Here is a 19,772-nt window from a genome sequence, read left to right as displayed (position 1 = left end):
CATACATACTAGTTACGAGTATACTATCTCTTTATCAACCAGTCTATATATTAGCAGCAGACACAGTACAGTGCGGTAGTTCACGGCTGTGGCTACCTCTGTGTCGGCACTCGGCAGCCCGTCCATAATTGTATATACCACCTAACCGTGGTTTTTTTTTCTTTCTTTATACATACATACTAGTTACGAGTATACTATCTCTTTATCAACCAGTCTATATATTAGCAGCAGACACAGTACAGTGCGGTAGTTCACGGCTGTGGCTACCTCTGTGTCGGCACTCGGCAGCCCGTCCATAATTGTATATACCACCTAACCGTGTTTTTTTTTTCTTTCTTTATACATACATACTAGTTACGAGTATACTATCTCTTTATCAACCAGTCTATATATTAGCAGCAGACACAGTACAGTGCGGTAGTTCACGGCTGTGGCTACCTCTGTGTCGGCACTCGGCAGCCCGTCCATAATTGTATATACCACCTAACCGTGGTTTTTTTTTCTTTCTTTATACATACATACTAGTTACGAGTATACTATCTCTTTATCAACCAGTCTATATATTAGCAGCAGACACAGTACAGTGCGGTAGTTCACGGCTGTGGCTACCTCTGTGTCGGCACTCGGCAGCCCGTCCATAATTGTATACTAGTATCCAATCCATCCATCTCCATTGTTTACCTGAGGTGCCTTTTAGTTGTGCCTATTAAAATATGGAGAACAAAAATGTTGAGGTTCCAAAATTAGGGAAAGATCAAGATCCACTTCCACCTCGTGCTGAAGCTGCTGCCACTAGTCATGGCCGAGACGATGAAATGCCAGCAACGTCGTCTGCCAAGGCCGATGCCCAATGTCATAGTACAGAGCATGTCAAATCCAAAACACCAAATATCAGTAAAAAGCCTCTTTTTTTCTTTGCGTCATGTGCTGTTTGGGGAGGGTTTTTTGGAAGGGACATCCTGCGTGACACTGCAGTGCCACTCCTAGATGGGCCCGGTGTTTGTGTCGGCCACTAGGGTCGCTAATCTTACTCACACAGCTACCTCATTGCGCCTCTTTTTTTCTTTGCGTCATGTGCTGTTTGGGGAGGGTTTTTTGGAAGGGACATCCTGCGTGACACTGCAGTGCCACTCCTAGATGGGCCCGGTGTTTGTGTCGGCCACTAGGGTCGCTTATCTTACTCACACAGCGACCTCGGTGCAAATTTTAGGACTAAAAATAATATTGTGAGGTGTGAGGTATTCAGAATAGACTGAAAATGAGTGTAAATTATGGTTTTTGAGGTTAATAATACTTTGGGATCAAAATGACCCCCAAATTCTATGATTTAAGCTGTTTTTTAGTGTTTTTTGAAAAAAACACCCGAATCCAAAACACACCCGAATCCGACAAAAAAAATTCGGTGAGGTTTTGCCAAAACGCGGTCGAACCCAAAACACGGCCGCGGAACCGAACCCAAAACCAAAACACAAAACCCGAAAAATTTCAGGCGCTCATCTCTAGAATCCTGTCCCTCGCCACATAACTGAGCCTAACGATAATATATAATCCGCCGAGATTGACTGAACAGAGGCCTCACCAAACAGCTGTACACCTCCCTCCAGTATCTCTCGGAGACATCCTCAGCATTTTCACGGTCACACCTCCTGCTGTCACGTGGCAGCCTGCTGTAATGTTATAAGGTAGAATATACATAGGCAAGCCTACCCACACTGGGTAGGGTAATTCTATCGGATGCCTACCCGAATACAACACTCCCTCAAGTGCATACAGCGCAAATAAGGTCAAAGTATAGAAATAAAATATCACTTAGCTTCCTGTGTATGATCCTTTGCGACCGGGCTCTGCGTCGACCAGGAGTTGACTGTCATAATGTTCTCTCCGCGTCGGGAAGAGAATATTCGGACTCCTTGAGAGGATCGAAAACAAACTCGACACGGCCAATCTAGAGCTTAATCAACAGAGCGACCAGCACATGAGAAGAATACCATTATTTCAGCATTCATGGATATACATCATGTAATACACAATAAAACACATATATCCTAACCACGCATATATAAACCTATATCTACATATATACACATATAGATATAACCCATACGCAAGTGGATTGTCCAGACCTGTCAGGTCCCTAGTGACAGTAATGTGTTGTGAATGTGTATGACCATGTACTGACATGCCCCCGATGTGGATCTACCAGGAACGTTAAGGTCGCCAGAAACATAGTAAATATCGACAGCAAGGAATAGTAAGCGGGCAAAAAATAATAATAATCTTGGAACCCCGAGGGGTGTGAGGGAAGCACGCAAATACAATTTCGACAACACTCCCCCCACATGTACCTATATATATATATATATATATATATATATATATATATATACACACACACACACACACACACACACACACACAGGTACAAGGCAATAACAGCCTGATAATTTTATTACCCAGGAAATACCGTTGATGCCGACAGGGCATCCACAAACAACTGTGTCTCCCCTAGCGTGTTTACTGTTTTAAGCACACAAACACCAACTTTCTAATACTTAATTCTCCGAATCAAGTACCGCCATGCGCCGGCGAAGCCGACAGTTATCCCCACAGCAGCTTGTGACAAAGCCCTCACACCTGTCGACATATGTCGACTAACCGATAGTGGGTAAACAAACAGGGAAACAGTGAATTTATGTATTACCACAAGGATTATGCGTCCATTATCAAACATAATGCTATATGAGACCCATAAAGCATCAAAAACACTGTGCCCCCCCCCTCCTTGTTACTATACAGCAAGTCCTGGCGGGGATCTGAGGAAAATGGCGCTGACTCCTCTGTGAGGGATAAGCTCCGCCCCTTCACGGCGCGCTTAAGCCCGCTCAAACAATATATATACATATATCCCTATATTGAGCTGGGGGAACCTATATACAGGGAGTAACCCCCTGTATATACCCCTATATATATATATATATATATATATATATATATATATATTGGGAGTGCCGCTCATCTCTTTGTATATATATATATATATATATATATAAAACGCAGCCCAGGGCGCCCCCCCTGCGCCCCGCACCCTCGGAAGCCGTTGGTGTGTGGGAGCAATGGAGCGCAGCGCACACACTGCGGTACCCTGGCGGGGTGAAGACACCCGGTGCCCGTGTATTTTCCCCCGCCAGGGATCACTCAAGAAATGCCGCCATGGGCACTCCCCCCCAGCGCCCTGCACCCTGCAAGCCGATGGTGTGCGGGAGCAGGGAGCGCAGCGCTACCGCTCCCACCTTTTCGCGGCACTGTGGCGGGGTGAACACCCCCGTTGTTCGGGCACCTAAGTATGTCCCCCCTCCAGTGATCTATATATATATATATATATATATATATATACACATACATACATACATATATGCCGCCCAGGGCGCTCCCCCCCAGCGCCCTGCACCCAGCAAGAGGCGATGATGTGCGGGAGCAGGGAGCGCAGCGTTACCGCTGCTGCTCCCCCCGTTTCGCGGCCCCCTGGCGGGTGAACAGCAGCGGTAACCTAAATATGTCCCCCCTGCCAGCGCTTTATAACCTCAGCAACATGCCCCCAGGGCGCTCCCCTCCCAGCGCCCTGCACCCTGCCAGAGACGTTGGTGTGCGGGAGCATGGAGCGCAGCGCGACCGCTGTACCTCCGTTACTGAAGTCTTCTGCCGTCACTGAAGTCTTCTTTTCTTCCAATACTCACCCGGCTTCTTTCTTATGGCTTCTGTGAGGGGATTGACAGCGCGGCTTCGGGAACAAGCAGCTAGGCGCACCAAGTGATCTAACCCTCTGGAGCTAATGGTGTCCAGCAGCCGAGAAGCAGAGCCTTTAAACTAAGAAGAAGTAGGTCTGCTTCTCTCCCCTCACTCCCACGCTGCAGGGAGCCTGTAGCCAGCAGGTCTGCCTGAAAATAACAAACCTAACCTAAAGTCTTTCAGAGAAACTCAGGAGAGCTCCCCTAGTGTGTGACCCATTACTCCTGGGCACAAAGTCTGAGGTCTGGAGGAGTGGCATAGAGGGAGGAGCCAGTTCACACCCAGTTTAAGTCTTTATAGTGTGCCCAGGCTCCTGCGGATCCGTCTATACCCCATGGTCCTTTTGGAATCCCCAGCATCCTCTAGGACGTATGAGAAAATAAAATTCTCCCTGACCTGTGCCCATAATATTACCCTGGTGGCTAGTGGAGCGGCTGGCCAGTATTCAGTGTCCACGCCAGCAGGCGGCTCGCCTCCCACGGCCGCGCTGGATCGCGGTAAAGAGCGGGCACAGAAGCCCCTTACCTCCCCCTTGTCTGCGGCCCCGCAATCCGGGAGAACGGCGGTGTGTGTGCGACTCAAGTTTGGAAGAAGCCGGCGCCTCCACTGCAGTGACCCGGCAACCAGGGCGCGGGAGTATACAGCGCCGCTGGGGGTGAGGGAGCCGCACACAGACAAGTCAGAAAGACTGTGTCTGCAGCAGCCCTTGAAGTCTTGTTAGAAAAAAAATCTTCTTTTTCTGTCAATAAAGCTATCAATAGACTGCCTGAGGCAGCCCTCCCGTTAAGTGCCTGCTTACTGCATGGCACCAACTTACAAACTGAGCTCCCTGTGCATGGAGGCGGGGTTATAGAGGAGGCGGCGCTGTGCATCTTGGGAACAGTCAAAAGCTTTGAGCCTGTTGGTGCCTCGGATCAAGATCCTACTCTAAACCCCAATGTTAATCCTTGTGGAGCCCAGTGTACCTCGCAGCAGAAAAAAGTGAAAACCTCATGTCAACCTAATGGCCGTGTTGACCTATTTCTGTTGTCGACCTAGTCACTGTCGACCTAAGGGCAGTCAACCCAGAGTCCAGATATCCATATTTATTTGGGCAACACCACCACTTCATTTCTACAAGTGTTTGTTGGTTATATGAAAAAAATAAAATAAAATAATAATAATAAGATTTTAAACCTACCGGTAAATTTTTTTCTCCTAGTCCGTAGATGATGCTGGGGACTCCGTAAGGACCATGGGGTATAGACGGGCTCTGCAGGAAACATGGGCACTCTAAAGACTTTAGAACGGGTGTGCACTGGCTCCTCTCTCTATGCCCCTCCTCCAGACCTCAGTTAGAGAAACTGTGCCCAGAGGAGACGGTCAGTACGAGGAAAGGATTTTTGTTAATCTAAGGGCAAAATTAATACCAGCCCACACTATCCACACCGTATAACATGGAATATACGAACCAGTTAACAGTATGAAACAAAACAACATCAGCCCGAGACTGATCAAAAGTGTAACATAACCCTTATGTAAGCAAAAACTATACACAAGTCTTGCAGAATTTAGTCCGCACTGGGACGGGCGCCCAGCATCCTCTACGGACTAGGAGAAAAAGATTTACCGGTAGGTTTAAAATCTTATTTTCTCACGTCCTAGAGGACGCTGGGGACTCCGTAAGGACCATGGGGATTATACCAAAGCTCCAGACCGGGCGGGAGAGTGCGGATGACTCTGCAGCACCGATTGAGCAAACATGAGGTCCTCCTCAGCCAAGGTATCAAACTTGTAGAATTTAGCAAAAGTGTTTGAACCCGACCAAGTAGCTGCTCGGCAAAGTTGTAATGCCGAAACACCTCGGGCAGCCGCCCAAGAAGAGCCCACCTTCCTAGTGGAATGGGCCTTAACCGAATTTGGTACCGGCATTCCAGCCGTGGAATGAGCCTGCTGAATCGTGTTACAGATCCATCGGGCAATAGTCTGCTTAGAAGCAGGGGCGCCAACCTTGTTGGCTGCATACAGGACAAACAGTGCCTCTGTTTTCCTAATCCGAGCCGTCCTGGCTACATAAACTTTTAAAGGCCCTGACTACATCAAGAGACTTGGAATCCTCCAAGTCCCCCGTAGCCACACGCACCACAATAGGTTGGTTCATATGAAACGATGAAACCACCTTAGGCAGAAATTGAGGACGAGTCCTCAACTCTGCTCTATCCACATGGAAAATCAGATAGGGGCTTTTGTGAGACAAAGCCGCCATTTCGGACACCCGCCTCGCAGATGCCAAAGCTAACAACATGACCACTTTCCAAGTGAGAAATTTCAATTAAACTGTTTGAAGAGGTTCAAACCAGTGTGACTTAAGGAACTGTAACACCACGTTAAGGTCCCATGGTGCCACTGGGGGCACAAAAGGAGGCTGGATGTGCAGCACTCCCTTTACAAAAGTCTGGACTTCTGGGAGAGAAGCCAATTCCTTCTGAAAGAATATAGATAGGGCCGAAATCTGTACCTTAATGGAGCCTAACTTCAGGCCCATATCCACTCCTGTCTGCAGAAAGTGGAGAAAACGGCCCAGGTGGAAATCTTCCGTAGGAGCATTCTTGGCTTCATACCAAGAAACATACTTCCTCCAGATACGGTGATAATGTTTTGCCGTCACCTTCTTCCTAGCCCTTATCAGCGTAGGTATGACTTCCTCCGGAATACCTTTCCCAGCTAGGATTAGGTGTTCAACCGCCATGCCGTCAAAAGTAACCGCGGTAAGTCTTGGAACACGCAGGGCCCCTGCTGCAACAGGTCCTCCCTGAGAGGAAGAGGCCATGGATCTTCTGTGAGCATCTCCTGAAGATCTGAATACCAGGCCCTTCGAGGCCAATCTGGAACAATGAGTATTGGGGGTAATTCCAAGTTGATCGCAGCAGGAAATTTTTTAGCAGTTGGGCAAAACCATGTGCACTGCAGGGGGGGCAGATATAACATGTGCAGAGAGAGAGAGAGATTTGGGTGTGGTGAGTTCAAGCTGCAATCTAAATTGCAGTGTAAAAATAAAGCAGCCAGTATTTACCCTGCACAGAAACAAAAAAAAAAACACCCAAATCTAACTCTTTCTGCACATGATACATCTGCCTCCCCTGCACTGCACATGGTTTTGCCCAACTGCTAAAAAATTTCCTGTTGCGATCAACTTGGAATTACCCCCATTGTCTGCACTCTTTTTCTTCTTATGATTCTCAATATTTTGGAGATGAGAGGAAGAGGAGGGAATACATAGACCGACTGAAACACCCATGGTGTCACCAGGGCGTCTACCGCTACTGCCTGAGGTTCCCTTGACCTGGCACAATACCTCCGAAGCTTCTTGTTGAGGCGTGACGCCATCATGTCTATTTGAGGAAGTCCCCAAAGACTTGTTATCTCTGCAAAAACTTCTTGATGAAGTCCCCACTCTCCTGGATGGAGATCGTGTCTGCTGAGGAAGTCTGCTTCCCAGTTGTCCACTCCCAGAATGAAGACTGCTGACAGAGCGCTTACGTGATTTTCCACCAAGCGCAGAATCCGTGTGGCTTCCGCCATTGCCACTCTGCTCTTTGTCCCGCCTTGGCGGTTTACATGAGCCACGGCTGTGACGTTGTCTGATTGAATCAGAACCGGTAGTTCGCGAAGAAGATTCTCCGCTTGTCGTAGGCCGTTGTATATGGCCCTTAATTTCAGTATGTTGATGTGTAGATAAGCCTCCTGGCTTGATCATGTTCCCTGAAAATGTCTTCCTTGTGTGACTGCTCCCCATCCTCGGAGGCTCGCGTCCGTGGTCACCAGAACCCAGTCTTGAATGCCGAACCTGCGACCCTCTAGAAGGTGAGCACACTGCAGCAACCACAGGAGAGACACCCTGGCCCTGGGGGACAGGCTTATTTTCTGATGAATTTGAAGATGGGACCCGGACCACTTGTCCAGAAGGTCCCACTGAAATGTCCTCGCATGAAACCTGCCGAAGGGGATGGCCTCGTAGGTTGCCACCATTTTTCCCAGTACTCGAGTGCATTGATGGACTGACACTCTTTTCGTTTTTAACAGGTCTCTGACCATGTTCTGTAGTTCCTGGGCTTTTTCCATCGGGAGAAAAACCCTCTTTTGTTCCGTGTCCAGAATCATGCCTAAGAAAGATAGCCGAGTCGTTGGAACCAACTGTGACTTTGGTAGATTTAGAATCCAGCCATGTTGCTGCAGCACTCTCAGGGAGAGCGACACGCTTTTCAGCAACTGATCTCTCGATCTCGCTTTTATCAGGAGATCGTCCAAGTACGGGATAATTGTGACTCCCTGTCTGCGCAGGAGCACCATCATTTCCGCCATTACCTTGGTGAAAATCCTCGGGCCGTGGAAAGCCCAAACGGCAACGTCTGAAACTGTAATGACAGTCCTGTACAGCGAATCTCAGGTACGCCTGATGAGGGGGATATATGGGGACATGAAGGTATGCATCCTTTATGTCTAGTGACACCATAAAATCCCCCCCTTCCAGGCTGGAGATAACTGCCCGCAGCGATTCCATCTTGAATTTTAACTTTTTCAAGGACAAGTTTAGGGATTTTAAATTTAGAATGGGTCTGACTAATCCATCCAGCTTTGGGACCACAAATAGGGTTGAATAGTACTCCTTCCCCTGTTGAACTAGGGGAACCTCGACAACCACTTGTTGATGACACAGTTTTTGGATTGCAGCTAAAACTATCTCCCTTTTTTTCCCCGTACATATGAACCCTCTTGTCACGGACTGGGGTTTCCTCTGTGATGTGCAACACATCCTTAATTGCTATAATCATATAACGGATGGCTTTAGCCAATTTAGGCTGTAACTTTGCATCATCGTAATCGACACTGGAGTCAGAATCCATGTCGGTATCTGTGTCAACAATTTGGGATAGTGGGCGCTTCTGAGACCCTGACGGCCTCTGCGACATAGGATCAGGCACGGGTTGAGACCCTGACTGTCCTGAGTCTTCTGCTTTGTCTAACCTTTTATGTAAGGAATTAACATTATCATTTAAAACCTTCCACATATCCATCCAATCAGGTGTCGGCGCCGTCGGCGGAGACACCACATTAATTTGCTCCCACTCTGTTTCCACATAGCCTTCCTCGTCAAACATGTCGACACAAGCGTACCGACACACCACACACACAGGGGATGCTCTTTTTGAAGACAGTTCCCCCACAAGGCCCTTTGGAGAGATAGAGAAAGAGTATGCCAGCGCTATATAACCCAGGAATCACACAGTAACTTAGTGTTAACCCAGTAGCCGCTGTAATAATGATTTTTGCGCCTAATTATGTGCCCTCCCTCTCTTTTTCACCCTCTTCTATCGTGTATCTGCAGGGGAGAGCCTGGGGAGCTTCCTCTCAGCGGAGCTGTGGAGAAAAAATGGCGCTGGTGAGTGCTGAGGAAGAAGCCCCGCCCCCCCTCAGCGGCGGGCTTCTGTCCCGCGTTTTTGTACAATATTATGGCAGGGGCTCATACATATATACAGTGCCCAACTGTATATATGTCCACTTTTTGCCAAGAGGTCCTAATTGCTGCCCAGGGCACACCCCCCCCCCCTGCGCCCTGCACCCTACAGTGACCGGAGTATGTGGGTGTAGTGTGGGAGCAATGGCGCACAGCTGCAGTGCTGTGCGCTACCTCAGTGAAGACTGGAGTCTTCTGCCGCAGATTTCGAAGTCTTCTTGCTTCTTTCACCCGGCTTCTGTCTTCCGGCTCTGCGAGGGGGACGGCGGCGCGGCTCCGGGATCGGACGACAAAGGGTGAGATCCTGTGTACAATCCCTCTGGAGCTAATGGTGTCCAGTAGCCTAAGAAGCAGGACCTATCTGCAGAGAGTAGGGCTGCTTCTCTCCCCTCAGTCCCACGATGCAGGGAGTCTGTTGCCAGCAGAGCTCCCTGAAAATAAAAAACCTAACAAAATACTTTCTTATAGCAAGCTCAGGAGAGCTCACTAAACAGCACCCAGCTCGTCCGGGCACAGATTCAAACCGAGGTCTGGAGGAGGGACATAGAGGGAGGAGCCAGAGCACACCAGAATCCAAATTCTTTCTTAAAGTGCCCATGTCTCCTGCGGAGCCCGTCTATTCCTCATGGTCCTTACGGAGTCCCCAGCATTCACTAGGACGTTAGAGAAAATAAGATTTTACTCACCGGTAAATACATTTCTCGTTGTCCGTAGTGGATGCTGGGGACTCCGTAAGGACCAGAATAGACGGGCTCCGCAGGAGACATGGGCACTTCTGGTGTGCTCTGGCTCCTCCCTCTATGTCCCTCCTCCAGACCTCGGTTTAGGAAACTGTGCCCGGAAGAGCTGACAGTACAAGGAAAGGATTTTGGAATCCAGGGTAAGACTCATACCAGCCACACCAATCACACCGTATAACTTGTGATAACTTACCCAGTTAACAGTATGAACAACAACAGAGCATCAGACAACCTGATGCAAACATAACATAACCCTTATTTAAGCAATAACTATATACCAGTATTGCAGAAGAAGTCCGCACTTGGGACGGGCGCCCAGCATCCACTACGGACTACGAGAAATAGATTTACCGGTGAGTAAAATCTTATTTTCTCTAACGTCCTAGTGGATGCTGGGGACTCCGTAAGGACCATGGGGATTATACCAAAGCTCCCAAACGGGTGGGAGAGTGCGGATGACTCTGCAGCACCGAATGAGCAAACACAAGGTCCTCCTCAGCCAGGGTATCAAACTTGTAGAATTTTGCAAACGTGTTTGAACCCGACCAAGTAGCTGCTCGGCAAAGCTGTAATGCCGAGACCCCTCGGGCAGCCGCCCAAGAAGAGCCCACCTTCCTTGTGGAATGGGCTTTTACTGATTTTGGATGCGGCAATCCAGCCGCAGAATGAGCCTGCTGAATCGTGTTACAGATCCAGCGAGCAATATTTTGCTTTGAAGCAGGAGCACCCAGCTTGTTGGATGCATACAGGATAAACAGCGAGTCAGATTTCCTGACTCCAGCCGTTCTGGCTACATAAATCTTCAAAGCCCTGACTACATCTAGTAACTTGGAATCCTCCAAGTCACGAGTAGCCGCAGGCACCACAATAGGTTGGTTCAAATGAAAAGATGACACCACCTTCGGCAGAAAGTGCGGACGAGTCCGTAATTCTGCCCTGTCCATATGGAAAACCAGATAGGGGCTTTTACATGACAAAGCCGCCAATTCTGACACACGCCTAGCCGAAGCTAAGGCCAATAGCATGACCACTTTCCACGTGAGATATTTTAACTCCACAGTCTTAAGTGGCTCAAACCAGTGAGATTTCAGGAAACTCAACACCACGTTAAGATCCCAATGTGCCACTGGTGGCACAAAAGGGGGCTTAATATGCAGCACTCCGTTTACAAACATCTGAACTTCAGGAAGAGAAGCCAGTTCCTTTTGAAAGAAAATGGATAGGGCCGAAATCTGGACCTTTATGGACCCTAATTTTAAGCCCATAGTCACTCCCGACTGTAGGAAGTGAAGGAAACGGCCCAGCTGGAATTCCTCTGTAGGGGCCTTCCTGGCCTCACACCAAGCAACATATTTTCTCCATATACGGTGATAATGTTTTGCTGTCACGTCCTTCCTAGCCTTTATCAGTGTAGGAATAACTTCATCCGGAATGCCTTTCCCCGCTAGGATCCGGCGTTCAACCGCCATGCCGTCAAACGCAGCCGCGGTAAGTCTTGGAACGGCAGGGCCCCTGTTGCAACAGATCATGTCTGAGAGGCAGAGGCCATGGGTCCTCTGTGAGCATTTCTTGCAGTTCCGGATACCAAGTCCTTCTTGGCCAATCCGGAACAATGAGTATTGTTCTCACTCCCCTTTTTCTTACGATTCTCAGCACCTTGGGTATGAGAGGAAGAGGAGGAAACACATAAACCGACTGGAACACCCACGGTGCCACTAGTGCGTCCACAGCTATCGCCTGAGGGTCTCTTGACCTGGCGCAATACCTTTGTAGCTTTTTGTTGAGGCGGGAAGCCATTATGTCCACCTGTGGCAGTTCCCATCGATTTGTAATCTGTGTGAAGACTTCTTGATGAAGTCCCCACTCTCCCGGGTGGAGGTCGTGCCTGCTGAGGAAGTCTGCTTCCCAGTTGTCCACTCCCGGAATGAACACTGCTGACAGTGCTTGCACGTGATTCTCCGCCCAGCGAAGAATTCTGGTGGCTTCTGCCATCGCCAACCTGCTTCTTGTGCCGCCCTGGCGGTTTACATGAGCCACTGGGTTGATGTTGTCTGACTGAATCAGCACCGGTGGGTTGCAAAGCCGAGGCTCCGCTTCACTCAGGGCGTTGTATATGGCCCTTAGTTCCAGGACATTGATGTGCAGACAAGTCTCCTGACTTGACCACAGCCCCTGGAAGTTTCTTCCCTGAGTGACTGCCCCCCACCCTCGGAGGCTTGCATCCGTGGTCACCAGGACCCAGTCCTGTATGCCGAACCTGCGGCCCTCGAGAAGGTGAGCACTCTGCAGCCACCACAGAAGAGACACCCTGGCCCTGGGGGATAGGGTGATCAGCCGATGCATCTGAAGATGCGATCCGGACCACTTGTCCAACAGATCCCACTGAAAGGTCCTCGCATGGAACCTGCCGAAGGGAATGGCTTCGTATGACGCCACCATCTTTCCCAGGACTCGCGTGCATTGATGCACCGACACCTGTTTTGGTTTTAAGAGGTCTCTGACCAGAGTCACGAGCTCCTGGGCCTTCTCCTCCGGGAGAAACACCTTCTTCTAGTCTGTGTCCAGAATCATGCCCAGGAAGGGCAGTCTCGTCGTAGGAATCAGCTGCGACTTTGGAATATTCAGAATCCAGCCGTGCCGTTGTAACACCTCCCGAGAGTGTGCTACGCTGATCAGCAACTGTTCTCTGGACCTTGCCTTTATGAGGAGATCGTCCAAGTATGGGATAATTGTAACTCCTTGCTTTCGCAGAAGCACCATCATTTCTGCCATTACCTTGGTAAATATTCTCTGTGCCGTGGACAGACCAAACGGCAACGTCTGGAATTGGTAATGACAGTCCTGTACCACAAATCTGAGGTACTCCTGATGAGGTGGATAAATGGGGACATGCAGGTAAGCATCCTTTATGTCCAGAGACACCATAAAATCCCCCTCTTCCAGGCTTGCAATGACCGCCCTGAGCGATTCCATCTTGAACTTGAACCTTTTCAGGTAAATGTTCAGGGATTTTAAATTCAATATGGGTCTGACCGAACCGTCCGGTTTCGGAACCACAAACATTGTGGAATTGTAACCCCTTCCCTGTTGAGGGAGGGGAACCTGTACCACCACCTGCTGGAGATATAATTTGTGAATTGCCGCTAACACTACTCCCCTTTCTATGGGGGAAGCTGGCAGGGCCGATTTGAGGTAACGGTGAGGGGGCATCACTTCGAATTCCAGCTTGTATCCCTGAGACACAATCTGTATAGCCCAGGGATCCACCTGTGAGCGAACCCACTGGTGGCTGAAATTTCGGAGACGCGCCCCCACCGCTCCTGGCTCCACCTGTGGAGCCCCAGCGTCATGTGGTGGATTTAGTGGAAGCCGGGGAGGACTTCTGTTCCTGGGAACTAGCTGTATTGTGCCGCTTCTTTCCTCTACCCCTGCCTCTGGCAAGAAAAGACGCCCCTCGGACTTTCTTGCCTCTTTGCGATCGAAAGGACTGCATTTGGTAATACGGTGCAATTATATGGCAAAAAATTTGACTTCCCAGACGTAGCTGTGGAAACTAGGTCCGAGAGACCGTCCCCAAACAATTACTCACCCTTATAAGGTAAAACCTCCATGTGCTTTTTTGAGTCGGCATCACCTGTCCATTGCCGAGTCCACAGGACCCTTCTGGCAGAAATTGACATTGCATTTATTCTAGAGCCCAGTAGGCAAATTTCTCTCTGGGCATCCCTCATATATAGGACAGCGTCTTTTATATGCCCCAGGGTCAGTAATATAGTATCCTTGTCCAAGGTATCAAGTTCCTCAGACAGAGTATCTGTCCATGCTGCTACAGCACTACACATCCAGGCCGACGCAATTGCCGGCCTCAGTAGGGTACCTGAATGTGTATAAACGGACTTCAGGATACCTTCCTGCTTCCTATCCGCAGGATCTTTTAGGGTGGCCGTATCCTGTGACGGCAGGGCCACCTTCTTAGATAAGCGTGTCAAAGCTTTGTCTACCCTAGGGGAGGCTTCCCAGCGTAACCTGTCCGTTGGCGGGAAAGGATATGCCATAAGTAACCGTTTGGAAATCTGCACTTTCCTATCAGGAGAATCCCAAGCTTTTTCACATAACTCATTTAACTCATGTGAAGGGTGAAAAGTCACTTCTTGCCTTTTTTCCCCAAACATATAAACCCTCCTGTCAGGGACAGGGTTTTCCTCTGAAATGTGCAATACATCCTTCATTGCTATAATCATGTAGCGGATGGCTTTAGCCATTTTAGGCTGCAACTTTGCATCATCGCCATCGACACTGGAGTCAGAATCCGTGTCGATATCTGTGTCAACAATCTGGGATAGTGGGCTCTTCTGAGACCCTGACAGCCTCTGCGCTGTAGGATCAGGCATGGGTTGAGACCCTGACTGTCCCAAGGCTTCAGCTTTATCCAACCTTTTATGTAAGGAGTTTACATTATCATTTAACACCTTCCACATATCCATCCAATCAGGTGTCGGCGCCGTCGGCTGAGACACCACATTCATCTGCACCTGCTCTGCTTCTACATAGCCTTCCTCGTCAAACATGTCGACACAAGCGTACCGACACACCACACACACGGGATGCTCTATTTGAGGACAGAACCCCCACAAGGCCTTTTGGAGAGACAGAGAGAAAGTATGCCAGCACACACCCCAGCGCTATATAACCCAGGAATTACACAGTAACTTAGTGTTTACCCAGTAGCTGCTGTATTAGTGATTTTGCGCTAAATTTATGTGCCCCCCCCCCTCTCTTTTTACCCTCTTTCTACCGTGATTCTGCAGGGGAGAGCCTGGGGAGCTTCCTCTCAGCGGAGCTGTGGAGAGAAAATGGCGCTGGTGAGTGTTGAGGAAGAAGCCCCGCCCCCTCAGCGGCGGGCTTCTGTCCCGCGATTTTGTGCAAAATAATGGCGGGGCTCATGCATATATACAGTGCCCAGCTGTATATATGCTCTTTTATGCCAAGAGGTACTCAATTGCTGCCCAGGGCGCCCCCCCCCCCCCCTGCGCCCTGCACCCTGCACCCTACAGTGACCGGAGTGTGCGGGTTTAATGTGGGAGCAATGGCGCACAGCTGCAGTGCTGTGCGCTACCTCATATGAAGACAGGAATCTTCTGCCGCCGATTTTGAAGTCTTCTTGCTTCTCTTGCCGCTTCTGTCTTCTGGCTCTGCGAGGGGGACAGCGGCGCGGCTCCGGGATCGGACGACCAAGGGTGCGTTCCTGTGTTCGATCCCTCTGGAGCTAATGGTGTCCAGTAGCCTAAGAAGCACGACCTATCCGCAGTTAGTAGGTCTGCTTCTCTCCCCTCAGTCCCACGTAGCAGAGAGTCTGTTGCCAGCAGATCTCTCTGAAAATAAAAAATCCTAACAAAATACTTTCTTATTAGCAAGCTCAGGAGAGCTCACTAAAGTGCACCCAGCTCTGTCCGGGCACAGATTCTAACTGAGGTCTGTAGGAGGGACATAGAGGGAGGAGCCAGTGCACACCAGTAGTCCTAATTCTTTCTTAGAGTGCCCTGTCTCCTGCGGAGCCCATTTATTCCCCATGGTCCTTACGGAGTCCCCAGCATCCACTAGAACGTTAGAGAAAGGTAGATTTACCCGTGGTAGCTGTGGAAACCAGGTCCGCGAGACCTTCCACAAATAAAACCACCCTTGTAAGGCAAAACTTCCATATGCCTCTTTGAGTCGGCATCACCCGTCCATTGGCGGGTCCACAGGGCTCGCCTAGCAGAAATCGCCATGGCGTTGGTTCTCGAACCTAGCAGCCCAACGTCTCTCTGAGCGTCTCTCATATACAAGACTGCGTCTTTAATGTGACCTAAGGTCAATAAAATGGTATCCCTATATAGGGTATCAATGTCGCTGACAAGGTATCTTCCCAAGCTGCTACAGCACTACAAACCCAAGCCGACGCTATTGCCGGTCTGAGCAAGGCACCCGTATGTGTATAAATTGATTTTAAGGTAGTCTCCTGTCTGTGATCAACAGGATCCTTGAGGGCTGCCGTGTCTGGGGATGGTAGCGCCACCTTTTTGGACAAGCGCGTTAAAGCCTTGTCCACCTTGGGCGAGGATTCCCACCGTAACCTGTCCTGTGTCGGGAAAGGATACGCCATAAGAATTCTCTTGGGAATCTGCAGTTTCTTGTCTTGAGTTTCCCAAGCTTTTTCAAATAACTCATTCAGCTCATGAGATGGGGGAAAGGTTACCTCAGGTTTCTTTTCCTTAAATATGCATACCCTCGTGTCAGGGACAGAGGGGTCATCTGTGATATGCAAAACATCTTTTATTGCAATAATCATATAATGAATACTTTTGTCCACCCTTGGGTGTAACCTCGCATCATCGTAGTCGACACTGGAGTCAGAATCCGTGTCGGTATCAGTGTCTGCTACTTGGGACAGTGGACGTTTCTGAGACCCTGAAGGGCCCTGTGACACAGTCAAAGCCATGGATTGACTCCCTGTTCTATCCCTGGACTCTGCTTTGTCCAATCTCTTATGTAATAAAGACAAATTTGCATTTAAAACATTCCACACATCCAACCAATCAGGTGTCGGCGTTGCCGACGGAGACACCACAATCATCTGCTCCACCTCCTCCTTAGATGAGCCTTCCGCTTCAGACATGCCGACACACTCGTACCGACACCTCCACACACTCAGGAATATATCTATATGGAGACAGTCCCCCAATAAGGCCCTTTGGAGAGACAGAGAGAGAGAGTATGCCAGCACACAACCAGCGCCACCGGACACTGGAATAAAATCCCAGTAGTACAGCGCTTTTATATAAATATAATTACACTCACTGCGCCAATTAAACGTGCCCCCCCCTCCTCTTTTTTGCCCTCTGTAACCGTGTACAGCAGGGGAGAGTCCGGGGAGCCAGCTTCTCTGCAGTGTGCTGTGGAGAAAATGGCGCTGGTTAGTGCTGGAGGATCAAGCTCCGCCCCCTCAGCGGCGGGCTTCGGTCCCGCTCAAATTATTTATCCTGGCGGGTTTTTTTTAATATACTGTGCAAACTGGAGGTCGGGGGTAGCAAGTCTGCGCTGTATAGGACTGAGTCAGCTGGCCGTGTGGAGAGTGCCAGAGCTCCCTAAGGGCTCAGTACAAAAGTGCAAAATAAAAAAAAAAGGGGTGTGCTCTCTCTACAATGGCGCTGGTCTCTCTTACGGTCACCTATGTATGTGGATAATACCCAGGTGTGAAAGTGTATGTTGAAACAAACTGGTATGGTAAATAAAATGGAATTTAATACAATACTAACATGCAATGTCTAAAAACAAGCAATACATAAAAAAACAAGTGGACTGGGAACAGGCCATGGGGGGAATGTGTTCCAACGTGTTTCGGGACAGCCTGGTCCCTTCTTCAAGGCAAGAAGAAGGGAGAAGGCTGTCCCGAAACGCGTTGGCGATACCTTGTGGCGCTGACCACCCCCTGTACGTTTGGCAGACTGTTTTCCTGATAGCCTGGAAGGGAATTAGATCAGAGGAGCCACCAGCAGGTTATTTCCCGGGGTACCCTGTCTTTATTTGACACCTGCGGCTCCTCCACCTGCATCGGTAGGATCCCATTCCCCCCATGGCCTGTTCCCAGTCCACTTGTTTTTTTATGTATTGCTTGTTTTTAGACATTGCATGTTAGTATTGTATTAAATTCAATTTTATTTACCATACCAGTGTGTTTCAACATACACTTTCACACCTGGGTATTATCCACATACATAGGTGACCGTAAGAGAGACCAGCGCCATTGTAGAGAGAGCACACCCCCTTTTTCATTTTTTTAATATACTGCCTCTGCCGTATCTAATCTCTATTGCAGTGTCCCTTGAGGTTAATATTGCTGCCCAGGGCACCCCCCCTGCGCCCTGCACCTTTACAGTGCCCGTTGTGTGTGTGTATGTGTAGGAGCAATGGTGCGCAGCGTTACCGCTGCGCGTTACCTCAGTGAAGATCTGAACTCTTCTGCCGCCTTTGAAGTCTTCTTTCTTCTTAATACTCACCCAACTTCTATCTTCCGGCTCTGTGAGGAAAATGGCGGCGCGGCTCTGGGACGAATGGCGAGGGTGAGACCTGCGTTCCGACCCTCTGGAGCTAATGGTGTCCAGTAGCCTAAGAAGCAGAGCCTATCATTTAAGCAGGTCTGCTTCTCTCCCCTCAGTCCCACAATGCAGGGAGCCTGTTGCCAGCAGCGCTCCCTGAAAATAAAAAAACCTAACAAAAGTATTTTTCAGAGAAACTCAGGAGAGCTCCCCTGCAGTGCACCCAGTCTCCTCTGGGCACAGGATCTAACTGAGGTCTGGAGGAGGGGCATAGAGGGAGGAGCCAGTGCACACCCATTCTAAAGTCTTTAGAGTGCCCATGTCTCCTGCAGAGCCCGTCTATACCCCATGGTCCTTACGGAGTCCCCAGCATCCTCTAAGACGTAAGAGAAAAAACATCTATCGGGGGATATTCAATTGTTTGAAAAGTCAGTTTTTTGCCCTAAAAGACAGGAAAAAAACAGACACCCAACCGACTTTTCAAACATTTGAATTCCCCCCATTCAGTCTCTTAATGTATATTATGCAGCTAATTCCGTTGCACTTTACTATTGGGAACAGTGATAAAAGTGGGTAATAACGGATAGTCATAGATGTAGGAAAAGATTAAATAAACTTGCAGTTTGTTTTGCTTTCTGCACCTTGCAAGGATATCAAACACATATCTGTCTTCCTTATATTTATATCAAGGCATACCATGATAGGTACCTCTACAGTAAAAGCAAAGGGGCAGATTTAACAGCAAGTGATATTCTTGTGGTCACTAGTTCTGAATGATAAATGGTGCTCCAACCAATCAGCTCCCGTCATGTGTTTGAAAAATGACAGTTAGTAGCCGATTGGTTGGAGCACAGTTTAACATAGGTAAAGGGAGGAAAGATCTTTAATCTTTCAGATCGGACATTGAATACTCATGAAAAAAGAGTATTATAGAAGGGATTAAAATTTGCACCTTCCACTAATGCCAATTCTTTTGATACCTTTTTAGATGTGCAAAAGTTTGTACGTAAATTAACCATCAAACGTTTTTTTTAAATGAAAGAGAATGAAAAGACTGTCTCCTTAAAAGAACCAGATGAAATAGCAGTCTCTTCATTTAAACCTTCCTCTTCCTTTTATCCCACTCAAGCAAAGGGTAACTGCCTAGACGTATTTAACAAAATTGTGTGCAAAGAGATAGAGAGCACAATCATGAAAGATAAAGTTAGGAACAAGAAATTGAATCTAACCAAAGTAGAGTTTGAGGCTGTACAGAGCCTCAAAAATGACAATGATTTGGTCATTAAACCTGCGGATAAGGGTGGAGGAGTGGTCCTTATAAATAGGGAGGCATATATGCAAGAGGTATACAGGCAATTGAATGATGGGAATACGTATTCAAAATTGAAGACTGACCCCACTCACAAGATCATGAAGGCCTTATTGGAATTAAGCACTAGGGCTCTAGAATCAAAAGCAATTACAAAAAAGGAATTTGATTACTTGAATGTATCTGAGCCATCCATTCCAACACTATATGTCCTCCCTAAAATTCATAAGGACCCCCTCCACCCCCCAGGTAGACCTATTGTATCTGGATGTAACAGTTTAACGAGCAATCTTTCAGCAATGGTAGATTACTATCTTCAACCTCTTGTCCAACAAACAAAAGCTTTTTTAAAAGACACTGGTGATACT

Source organism: Pseudophryne corroboree, chromosome 1 (genome assembly GCF_028390025.1).
Source record: "Pseudophryne corroboree isolate aPseCor3 chromosome 1, aPseCor3.hap2, whole genome shotgun sequence".
Lineage (NCBI taxonomy): Eukaryota > Metazoa > Chordata > Amphibia > Anura > Myobatrachidae > Pseudophryne > Pseudophryne corroboree.
This window is presented reverse-complemented; position numbering follows the sequence as displayed.